The sequence below is a fragment of the Rhinatrema bivittatum genome, chromosome 4 (assembly GCF_901001135.1).
Source record: "Rhinatrema bivittatum chromosome 4, aRhiBiv1.1, whole genome shotgun sequence".
NCBI classification, from domain to species: Eukaryota; Metazoa; Chordata; class Amphibia; order Gymnophiona; family Rhinatrematidae; genus Rhinatrema; species Rhinatrema bivittatum.
This window is the reverse complement of record NC_042618.1, coordinates 49479808-49491607: the sequence shown is the minus strand read 5'-3', so window position 1 is coordinate 49491607 and position 11800 is coordinate 49479808. Positions and strand designations below refer to the sequence as shown.

The window sequence follows — 11800 nt, the reverse complement described above, 5'->3', positions numbered from 1 at the left end:
TATAATGCCCACTGCCTAGTGCCCACTGCACACACTTTGCCTTCTGCCAGGCAAACAGTGAATGTCATCCTGTCTGCTCTGTCTGCACTATTTCTCTGTCACAGACAGGCTTCACAATACAGCCTGTTATGCTGCACTTTCTGGCCTGCCTTCACTGCTTGCTTATGCCCAGTACTACCTAGCTCCCACTGCCCACAATGTGCCCACTGGCAGTCATACAGAGAATAAATAACTAATCTGAAGTGTAGCTAAGGCTTCAATCACGAAAAAGGAAAAACAGAACAAGAAGCAAAGCAACACAAATATACAATGATGCAGAGATATTGTGATGCCATGCTGCCGCCATGGTTTGTTTTCTTGTCTTGTGTTAATGGGCTGCCACAGCAAAAATCCTTACCAAGAATTCGGAGAGACCTCAGAGCTATGCTTTCACACAGACAATGTCTAGAGAAACAATGCAGAGCAACGCTGTGACATGCTCATTCTTCGAACTCAGCATCACTGTAACCCGCTCTGCGGCATTATAGGAGACTAGGAAAATGCTCCGCTGCGATACATCATAACTCTCATTGCTTGACGGTATGCCAATCCGTCCCTTCTCTGCAGCCTGCCCGCTCCACAGTGTATGAACCTTTCTCCATACATTTGCAACTGTTGCTATGCCTATGATTTCCATGGGTCTTTTGACTATAATTGCTTATAGAAATCATTCTGTTTGACAGAAATGAAACAAGTAGGATTCCTTTAGTTCACGGGTCCCCTTCAGCTCATTTTGGACCCTAAGAGTTTGGAGTCAGAGTTTAAAGCTTTTAAAAAAGCTCTAAAAGCATGGCTGTTCGAACAGGCTTATATTGACTATCTTGAAAAAAAGGACTAATTGGTTTAAAGAAACATTATTTTTATCTTTGTTTTATGTTCATTTATTAATAATTGATTAACAATTTTATTTTTTATCATATTTTACTGTACCTTTTAGATATTTCAGTTTGATTTTATGATTTTGTAACATGTAAACCGTTGTGATGTATATTATGAACGATGGTATACAAGAATTTTTAATAAATAAAATAAATAAATAAAAATAAACAAGTTGGCTCCACTGATTTCAGTTTTATATTTTGTTTTCAATGAATGCACTTCTCTAGCTGAGATGCTTGTTCAATTAGTCCTCCTTTAATCTGGCATCAAGACTTCAACAGTTGCTCACAGGTTAAAAGAAGAGGTTAGTTGGTTCCATAATGTAGTGGGTATCACATCTGCTTTACACATGGAAGGGCCTGGGTTCAATCCCCAGTGGAGCTATTTTTAACTTGCTGCAGAAACAGGCATGCGTCTGAGTGCAAGGATAACTTAGATACCGAAAAAGCAAGTTGAAGACCAATGGGTTCCATATATGTGCAGTGGAAACCCCACCTGTCAGGTTTTCAGAATACCCACAATCTATATGCGTGGGATAGATTTACAGGCCCTTCCTTCTATGCTTGCTACTTGATCTCATGCAAATTCATAGCAGATATCGTCTTCCCCAGAAGAAGTGTGGGAATGGTTACTGGAGACGAAATAAGGAAGCTTTAGGTAAACTCCTAAGCCAACACCTTGTGTGGTAAAAAGAATTGAGTCCCTCACAGGCTTTCTGCTTCGGATATATTTAAAAAAGGTTTTACTGTGAGTTTTTGCCTCTACAGCCAACTTCTTTTCAAATTCTCTCTTAGCCTGTCTTATCAATGTTTTACATTTAACTTGCCAACATTTATGCTTTAACCTATTTTCTTCTGTTGGATCCTTCTTCCAATTTTTGAATGAAGATCTTTTGGCTAAAATAGCTTCTTTCACCTCCCCTTTTAACCACGCCGGTAATCGTTTTGCCTTTTTTCCACCTTTCTTAATGTGTGGAATACATCTGGACTGTGCTTCTAGAATGGTATTTTTTATCAATGACCACGCCTCTTGGACATTTTTTTACTTTTGTAGCTGCTCCTTTCAGTTTTTTTCTAACAATTTTTCTCATTTTATCAAAGTTTCCCTTTTGAAAGTTTAGCACGAGAGTCTTGGATTTGCACTTTGTTCCTCTTCTAGTCATTAAATCAAATTTGATCATATTATGATCACTATTGCCAAGCGGCCCCACCACCGTTACCTCTCTCACCAAGTCCTGTGCTCCAATGAGAATTAGATCTAAAATTGCTCCCTCTCTCGTCGGTTCCTGAACCAATTGCTCCATAAAGCTATCATTTATTCCATCCAGGAACGTTATCTCTCTAGCGTGACGTGATGATACATTTACCCAGTCAATATTGGGGTAATTGAAGTCTCCCATTATTATTGCACTACCAATTTGGTTAGCTTCCTTAATTTCTCTTATCATTTCACTGTCCGTCTCACCATCTTGACCAGGTGGACGGTAGTATACCCCTATCACTATAGTCTTCCCCGACACACAAGGGATTTCTACCCATAAAGATTCAATTTTGTATTTAGTCTCATGCAGGATGTTTATCCTGTTGGACTCTATGCCATCCCGGACATAAAGCGCCACACCTCCTCCCGAGTGCTCCTCTCTGTCATTGCGCTATAATTTGTACCCCGGTATAGCACTGTCCCATTGGTTATCCTCTTTCCACCAAGTCTCTGAGATGCCAATTAAGTCTGTCATCATTCACTCCTATACATTCTAATTCTCCCATCTTACTTCTTAGACTTTTTGCATTAGCATACAAACATTTCAAAGTTTGTTTTTTGTTTGTATTTTCATTCTGCTTTTTAATTGATAGGGATAAGTTAGAAATTTTTAGCTCAGGAGAGGTTTTAGTTACAGGCACTTGGACTACTTTTCTAATTATTGGAACCTCACTGTCGGGATGCCCTAATTCTAATGCATCATTAGTATCCTTTAAAGATACCTCTCTCCGAACCATGCGCTGCTGAGCGATTGTCGGCTTTCCCCTTTGTTCTAGTTTAAAAGCTGCTCTATCTCCTTTTTAAAGGTTAGCACCAGTAGTCTGGTTCCACCCTGGTTAAGGTGGAGCCCATCCCTTCGAAAGAGACTCCCCCTTCCCCAAAAGGTTCCCCAGTTCCTAACAAAACTGAATCCCTCTTCCTTGCACCATCGGCTCATCCACGCATTGAGACTCTGGAGCTCTGCATGCCTCTGGTGACCTGCGTGTGGAACAGGGAGCATTTCAGAGAATGCTACCCTGGAGGTTCTGGATTTAAGCTTTCTACCTAAGAGCCTAAATTTGGCTTCCAGAACCTCCCTCCCACATTTTCCTATGTCGTTGGTGCCCACATGTACCACGACAGTCGGCTCCTCCCCAGCACTGTCTAAAATCCTATCTAGGTGACGCTTGAGGTCCGCCACCTTCGCACCAGGTAGGCATGCTACCAGGCGATCCTCATGCCCACCAGCCACCGAGCTATCTACATTCCTAATAATTGAATCACCAACTATGATGGCCGACCTAACCCTTCCCTCCTGGGCAGTAGGCCTTGGGGAGATATCCTCAGTGAGAAAGGACAATGCATTACCTGGAGAGCAGGTCCTTGCTACAGGATCCTTTCCTGCTGCACCTGGTTGGTGTTCTCCCATCATGAGACCTTCTTCCTCCAAGGCAGCACCAGGGCTGCCAATCTGAAGTTGGGACTTGACTACTATGTCCCTGAAGGTCTCATCTATATACCTCTCTGTCTGCCTCAGTTCCTCCAGGTCTGCCACTCTAGCCTCCAGAGATCGGACTCGTTCTCTGAGAGCCAGGAGCTCTTTGCATCGCATGCACATGTACAACTTCTCACCGGTGGGTAAAAAATCATACATGTGACACTCGATGCAAAAGACTAGGAAGCCCCCCTCTTGTGCTGGACTGCTGTCTTCATCTCAATTTTGATCAGTTCCTAGTTAAGTTTTAGGTTGCTATGGGAGTAGGAATGTGTCTAACGTCCTTTAAATGTATTAGTGAATTCACTATGTGTCTGGTAGTGGCCTACTGGGCTCTGATCGAATTCTCAATAAAGGTTTTGTTGGGTTTTTTGTTTTGTTTTTTTTTGTGAAAGTGGCACTTGCCTATAAATTAAGGGATGACCTGGGGGGGGGGGGGAGGGTTGGGAAATACAAACAGTCTTAACTTCAGTTAGTCAGCCTGAGTGACTCACTGCTCTCTTGATTAACAAATGTTGGTGCCTATTCAAACCCAATCACACTACCTCAACACCTTTCCAAGGTGAGTAACTGAGCTGAACTATTCAACTTTTCTACTTAGGTATATACTGCTCCTAGCTTATTTCTAGCTTCTGGATACTTTTTGGGTTGGTTGTTTTTTTTTTGTGGGGTTTTTTTTCAATACAAACACTCAGTTTGTATTGCAGACTTTTAAAAATAAACACACTACCTACTGCTACCTTATTGACTGACTATTTAAAAATACAGTCTAACTTGTTTATTCACTGCCTTTCTGACTATTAAAGGCACAAACACACTAAATAATATTCCCAAATAGTTAACGTTGCCCCAATACTTTTAAAAAAGACAATGTCCCAAGCAAAAACTTACTGATTCCTTTCAGCCACCAGCAAGGTGATCCTCTCCTCTCAGGATTTGGTGAGACAGGTAACAGTGGTGGGGCTGCTTGGCAATAGTGATCATAATATTTGATACTTGATACATAATACTTGAGCTTCCTTCAAGCGGAAGCTCAAGACCTGGCTCTTTGCTAAAGCATACACTTAACTCCTCACTCTACCTCCCCACCTCCCCACTCTCCCCACTCTCCACTCTCCTCCCCTTTTCCCAATCTACTATCCCTCTCTCCCCTCCCCTTTTCCCCGCCACCTTCTTTTTCCTTCTCATTGCCCCCCCTCTTCCTTCGCCCTTCTCTCCTCTTCCCCCCCTCACTTCCTAGCCCGATTAAAATTAACATCTCATAGTTTTTCTCCTTTGTACATATGTATATAATTGCAAACTTTGTTTATATTTTATAATGCAAAACCCCCCTTATTATTTTTTCCCCACCCTCGTTAATGCCTTGTTATCATGTTTTATTGTTCAATGTAAAGCGCCATGTCTTGCGTCTGTTTTGCGTTACAATGTGAACCGATATGATATCCTGGATGAATGTCGGTATATAAAAATGTTAAATAAATAAATAAATAAATAAATAAATATGATCAAATTTAAATTAATGACTGAAAGGGGAACAGTATGTAAATCTATGGCTCTAGCACTAAACTTTCAAAAGGGAAACTTTGAGAAAATGAGAAAAGTAGTTAGAAAAAACAGGCGTGGGCCTTGTTTAAAAGTAGCATCCTAGAAGCACAGACCAGGTGTATTCCATGCATTAAGAAAAATGGAAGGAAGGCAAACTGATTACCAGCATGGAAATGTTCCCAAATTTAGCTTAGCCGGTTCAGCACTGAGAAGCCTCCAGAAGATCTAACCTCACTGAAGGGCCTGTCCCTTAATCTAAAAAAATACCCACCTCTACCCTGAATCCCAATCGCTCGGTCATTTTTGATGCAGGCTTGTCTTCGTCTGTTAAAGAAAGTTTCAGACTTTAAAATGTGTAAGGCTGAATGCACATCACTATTATATACAGGGAGGACAATAATGAAAGCCATTTCTGGGGGTAAAGTGCTCTTTTATCCACAGAAATAGGCTGTTTGATTACTGTCCATCCTCTACACAAGTAAAGGTAGGAGCATATAACAAGGCATATTTCTGGTTTGGAGTTCGGACAGGGGGAAAACTATAGCCAGAGAGCAAAGTGTTAGGTCCCTTTAAGGGCTGCAGCTGGAGAGCTAAGCCAGCTCGGGATTATGATGTCTGATTATGACATCACCATAGTAGAGGTTTGAAACCAGGCAACTCCTTTCTTTCTTGCTCTTTGCAACAGACGTCCTCTGTTGCTCCTAGGCTGTGATCCCTGTGCTTTGGTGTCGTGCCTCCAGTGTCTCCTGTGTCATCGTCCCTCCAGCGTCTCTTGGGTCTTCATGCCTCCAGCGTCTCCTGTGTCTTCATGCCTCTAGCGTCTCTTGGGTCTTCATGCCTCCAGCGTCTCCTGTGTCTTCATGCCTCCAGCGTCTCTTGGGTCTTCATGCCTCCAGCGTCTCCTGTGTCTTCATGCCTCTAGCGTCTCTTGGGTCTTCATGCCTCCAGCGTCTCCTGTGTCTTCATGCCTCCAGCGTCTCTTGGGTCTTCATGCCTCCAGCGTCTCCTGTGTCTTCATGCCTCCAGTGTCTCCTGAGTCATCGTCCCTCCAGCGTCTCCTGTGTCTTCATGCCTCCAGCGTCTCTTGGGTCTTCATGCCTGCAACGTCTCCATGTTCCTGTGACCATCACTTCGTCTCTTCACTATCTGCCACAGACCTTCTGCCTGGACTACGCTGTCTCTTCAAGAGATTGGTTCCTATCTTGCTGGGTGAACGCTCCATATCTTCCTTCTCTTTCCTCTCTGCCCACCTGCCTTTGCTGTTCTTTGCTTTTCATTCCCTTTCTCTGTCTTGTTTATGCTTCCCCTTTTCCTTTCCCTTACTTCTCCTTTTAGCAAAACAGTTTTAGTGGTTAATATTATTTCCCTCCCATGTAAAATTCCCTTTTATTACCATTAGAGGGTCCCTGAGGGAGAGATAGAGCTGTGGGTTAATAGGGACAGACAGGGAGAGTTTGTAAAGCTAAAGAAGCCCAGCCAGTTGTACAGTCTGAGCTGATCCTATCAGCACCCTCAGAGCCGACTGAGACAGGTGCAGCATTCAGCTCTGCAAAAACATTCACTTAAAAACCAGTTGGAGTTACTGTGAAATTCCTTTTCTTCTTCCCCTGCTTGTAATACATTCTTCATAACAAGCTCTGTTTATTAGCACTGTGGATCCTAGGTAAGTGAGTTTTTCAGTGATTCTGGTATTTTTTGGATGTGCCTTCTTTATTTGTCTGGATACTGTGAAACCCCAGGTTTAGGGAGTCACAATGTCCTCAGAAAGCCCTCATGAAGGAGCAGGTGGTAGGGTACTTGGGAAACCCAGTTGGTGGGTGGGAGGTTGTCAGGAGAGAGGCACAAGTGCAGGAGCAGGCAAGGCCTCTGCAGTGCTTGCTAGGATCTTCAAGGTCCAAGCAAGTGAGCAAGGGTTTAACCTCCGAGTGTCAGGTGAAGCAGCTTTTGCTTTACTTCTGCTAAGAATGTTTTATTCCAGGGAGGTAAAGGAAGAGATGTGATGTGTGCTCTTCATTCCTGCCATGAATATTTCATTCTGTGTGGCAGGGACAGAGCCAGAAGCAGCACAGCTCTTGCTCTGTTTTCCCTGTGAACATTTAAGTGAAGGCTAAGCAATCTTGTATTGCTTAGCAGATAATAACGGGGGTTAGCGAGCGGTAGGATAGGATTAAATTATAAGTTAGGAGGGAAAGGGGAGGGGGAGAAAGTAAAGCTAAGGGGCCAATGAAAAGGAAGTATTTTGAATTGAGGAGCTGGGATTGGTTGGGGTAATAGTTAGTTAGGGCAGAGAGCCCTTTCGTGCCTCAGTTGGGTGCGAGAGGGCTGAGGGAGCAGGCTGGAATAATTTCCCTCCTCCCTCCCTTACGGGAGAATCATTGGATGTTATTCAATGTGTGTTGTCTTTATTGATTGTCACAGTGGCGGGTAACCCCAGCCCAATATGGTTGATTTTGTTATGTGTTGTTAAAAGGCATTGGGGGGGGAAGGGGAGGTATCTCGTGTAGCGTGGGGCTGCTACATGAGGTGGCCAATGAACAAGAGGGGGGCCGAAGCTCAGAGGCCGGGGTACTTACCCACGCTGGTGCGAGGCGGGGTAAGGAAATGGACTCTATGGGTGTAGCTCTACCACTGGGTCGAGGTGGGGAGCAAGTTGTTAAGAAGGGGATGAAAGGGGGGGTGAGTGTATATGTTGAATAGTGTATTAAGTGTTAGGGGCTCGGGTCATGTTATAATAAACTGCGGCCTTTATTTAACCAAAACAAACATTGTGTGGGATTATAAAGGGGGAGGGGAAGCAATTGAAAGCGAGTCTTGCCTCTCTCAGTTTTTCTTGGGGTGGGAGGCTGCAAGAAGGAGCCAAGGATGAGGCAGGAGCTCTCGTGCCACTCTCCAGTCCTTATGAATATTTCATTCAAGGACAAGGTGGGGAGATGAACCCAAGCTGTGGCAGCAGATCATGCTCGCTCCTGCCGTGAACATTTGATTATGGGGGGAGGGGGAGGGGGAGTCAGAGACACGGAGCAAAAGCTCCCTCCATGAACCTCTGGTTTGGGGCTCTGGCAGTGGCTGCCTGGGACTGAGCTGTGGGTCTCATCTGGGTCTGGATGTTTCCCAGCCTTGACCTAAATAATCAAAGTATGCAAGGTCTGGCCAATCCCATCTGAATTTTAACCTGAGGTGATAAGGAATGCAAAAGTACACATCTAGATTTGCTTTGTTTATTGCCCCCTCAAAAATATCCCTGCCTGCTTTTTGTGAGGGCACGGTGTTAAAGGAAAGCTCTGCATATAGTTTTCCCCCTGTCCGAACTCCAAACCAGAAATATTTACAAAACTACACGGGAAAAAGCCCACGCCTTGTTCTATGCTCCTACTTTTACTTGTGTAGAGGATGGACAGTAATCAAACAGCCTATTTCTGTGGATAAAAGAGCGCTTTACCCCCAGAAATGGCTTTCATTATTGTCCTCCCTGTATATAATGGTGATGTGCATTCAGCCTTGCACATTTTAAAGTCTGAACCTTTCTTTAACAGACGAAGACAAGCCTGCATCAAAAATGACCGAGCGATTGGGAGTCAGGATAGAGGTGGGTATTTTTTTTAGATTAAGGGACAGGTCCTTCAGCGAGGTTAGATCCTCTGGAACTGCTCAGGCTAAGTTTTCAGGAGGCTCCTCAGTGCTGAACTGGCTAAGCTAAATTCCCTGTACGTACCCGGATCAGTCCAGACTCCTGGGTTTTGCCCCCCCCTCTAGCAGTTGGAGACAGAAGTTTATCAAACAAACCTATGCCTTATCTAGGCTGGTGCCACCTACAGTCTGGCAGTATTCCTCTGTCTCCTAGCAGGTGGAGGAGGTGCAGAACCTACAGTCTGTGCTGAGGCCTAGTTTTTCAGTTCTAGATAGTATTGTTAGCTGGGTAAAAAGAAGGATAAAGTTAGAATAAGGTATAGGAGCGCAGTGGTTTGCCTGCAGGTTCCAGTCTCCCGCCTCCCGGGGGGTTGTGAGGTCCGGAGGGGACCATCCCCCCTGGTTTCCGAGGCCGCTGAGGTGTGGGGTGCTTTGCCCTCCTGCCAGCGTGAATTCGTGACTGGGGGTGATACCGGGGAGCCCGGCTCACTCCCCCCAGTAGGTCCAGGACCCGGAGACTATTGGGCGAGTATCAAAAAAAAAAAAGTTAAAATTTTTTTTGTGTGTTCTGTCGGGGCTTCATTCTCCTTCCCTTCCGGTCGCATTTGGGTGCTTGCGTGCCATTTTCGCCACCTTCCGAGCGATTTTCGGGGCTGTTTTTTGCTGCAGCATGCCACATCGGGCCGCTTGTAGGGCCTGCGGCACAGCGCGGGCGCAACTGTCCTGGGACAATTTGTGTTCCGATTGCCTCTCCAGAGGCAAGGGAGTCTCTGCGGCCACGGGCAGGGACCTGGTGAGGGTCCAAACAGTGACCGGAGCATTTGGGAACTTACATTCTTCAGGTGCCGACCCGTTCCCGTGGGAACGCCCCAAGGCGCCAGCGGCACGGGGGGAGGACGACCCTCAACCGCGATTGTCACCACAACGCAGAGTCCCTAAGGGGGACAGACCTGCGAGACCCAGCTGTGCTGCCAATCCAGAGGTCCCTGAGGGGGATCAGACAGATTTGTCTTCAGACTCTTCTTTTTCGTCTGATTTCGAGTTGCTTATGCATAAAGCCTTCAAGGCACGCAAAGATTGCCATTTAAATACAGTCTCGAGCGGTATGTGATCCGAACTGTGCGTGCGGCAAACGCAGGTGTGCCCGGCACTAATGCACCTCTTTCTACCGCACCTTACTGTATTGGCCTGTTTGTAATAACCAAGATCAATGCCTGTAGCTCAGATGGAAAGTAGGACATCAGGAAATGCTTACATATCTCCTTTCTTTCTCTTTCCGGTTCTACTCATCCTGCAAACTTCAGCACCGGTGCAACTATTCCCACCCCTCTTTCCACTGCTCCCTCTGCTCTCCCCTACCCCAAGCCTCTCCCTCTCTATCTTCCCTCCACCCTCTCCCATCAATCTCCCTGCCTTATCTCCTGTTCTCCCCTTCCATCTTTTTCTCCTTTGCTCCTTCCTGTTATTGTATCGACTCCTCCCACCCTCCTTCCAATGCTCTTCTGCTCTCACTCCTCTCCCCTAGCCCATGCCTCCCTTCTCTATATCTTCCTTCTCCTTCCTCTCTGCCCACCTGCCTTTGCTGTTCTCTACTTTTCCTCCCCTTTCTCTGTCTTGTTTATGCTTCCCCTTTCCCTTACTTCTCCTTGACATCCCGTGTGTATTTGGTCTGATTGCAGTGCATGCGCTTCGAAGAAAAAAAAACGGTAAGGAGACTTTGCAAACATCGCTTTGTGCCCTATAATACTTTTAAAGATCCTTGGTCAGCGGATTTGGCCGGCTGAATTCGGAATTTAGCTGGACAAACCGCAAAGTGTTAAAATTGTGGGCCAATGAATGGCTAACTTACCTGGATAAAACGGGATGACTGGGTGTGGGGCTTATGTTTAGCTGGGCTGCATATAGTTTTCCCCCTGTCCGAACTCCAAACCAGAAATATGCCTTGTTTTATGCTCCTACCTTTACATGTGTAGAGGATGGACAGTAATCAAACAGCCTATTTCTGTGGATAAAAGAGCGCTTTACCCCCAGAAATGGCTTTCATTATTGTCCTCCCTGTATATAATGGTGATGTGCATTCAGCCTTACACAATTTAAAGTTTGAACCTTTCTTTAACAGACGAAGACAAGCCTGCATCAAAAATGACCGAGCGATTGGGAGTCAGGGTAGAGGTGGGTATTTTTTTTAGATTAAGGGACAGGCCCTTCAGTGAGGTTAGATCCTCTGGAGCTGCTCAGGGTAAGTATTCAGGAGGCTTCTCAGTGCTGAACCGGCTAAGCTAAATTTGGGAATATTTCCAGCCGCCAAGCTGTGGTTGAAAATTTATCCAGTAAACGGAATCAACTCTTGTGGTCACTTAGCAGCTCTTCTGAAAACTTACCCCTTACTTTGAATACAGAAATGGGCACAATTAACTTTGTGATAACCAATATCAATGCCTGTACCTCAGATGGAAAGTAGGACATCAGGAAATGCTCACATATCTCCTTTCTTTCTCTTTCCGGTTCCGCTCGTCCTGCAAACTTCAGCACCGGTGCAGCTACTCCCATCCCTCTTTCCACTGCTCCCTCTGCTCTCTCTCCTCTCTTCTACCCCATGCCTCCCCCTCTGCATCTCCCCTCCTCCCTCTCCCATCAATCTCCCGGCCTTATCTCCTGTTCCCCCCTTCCATCTTTTTCTTCTTTGCTCCTTCCTGTTATTGTATCAACTCCTCCCACCCTCCTTCCAATGCTCTCCCTGCTCTCCCTCCTCTCCCCTAGCCCATGCCTCCCTTCTCTATATCTCCCTCCTCCTTCCTCTCTGCCCACCTGCCTTTGCTGTTCTCTACTTTTCCTCCCCTTTCTCTGTCTTGTTTATGCTTCCCCTTTCCCCTTTTCCTTTCCCTTACTTCTCCTTGACATCCCATGTGTGTTTGGTCTGATTGCAGTGCATGCGCTTCAAAGAAAAAAAACCGGTAAGGAGACTTTGAAAACATC

General features: G+C 45.5%; 2 long non-coding RNA genes across 3 annotated transcripts; both read left to right on the top strand.

Moving 5' to 3' along the window:
• Positions 1-6250: 6250 nt before the first annotated feature.
• Positions 6251-10265, top strand: LOC115089302. Of its 2 annotated transcripts, none has more exons than XR_003856055.1 (3): positions 6251-6406; positions 8731-8783; positions 10129-10265. It is a non-coding gene; the product is annotated as an uncharacterized LOC115089302 (long non-coding RNA). The 2 variants fall into 2 exon arrangements; XR_003856054.1 differs by lacking the exon at positions 6251-6406 and adding an exon at positions 6453-6860.
• A 145-nt stretch (positions 10266-10410) lies between these two features.
• On the top strand, positions 10411-11490 carry LOC115089301. Its single transcript, XR_003856053.1, has 3 exons — positions 10411-10530; positions 10944-10996; positions 11354-11490. It is a non-coding gene; the product is annotated as an uncharacterized LOC115089301 (long non-coding RNA).
• The last annotated feature ends 310 nt before the right edge of the window (positions 11491-11800 follow it).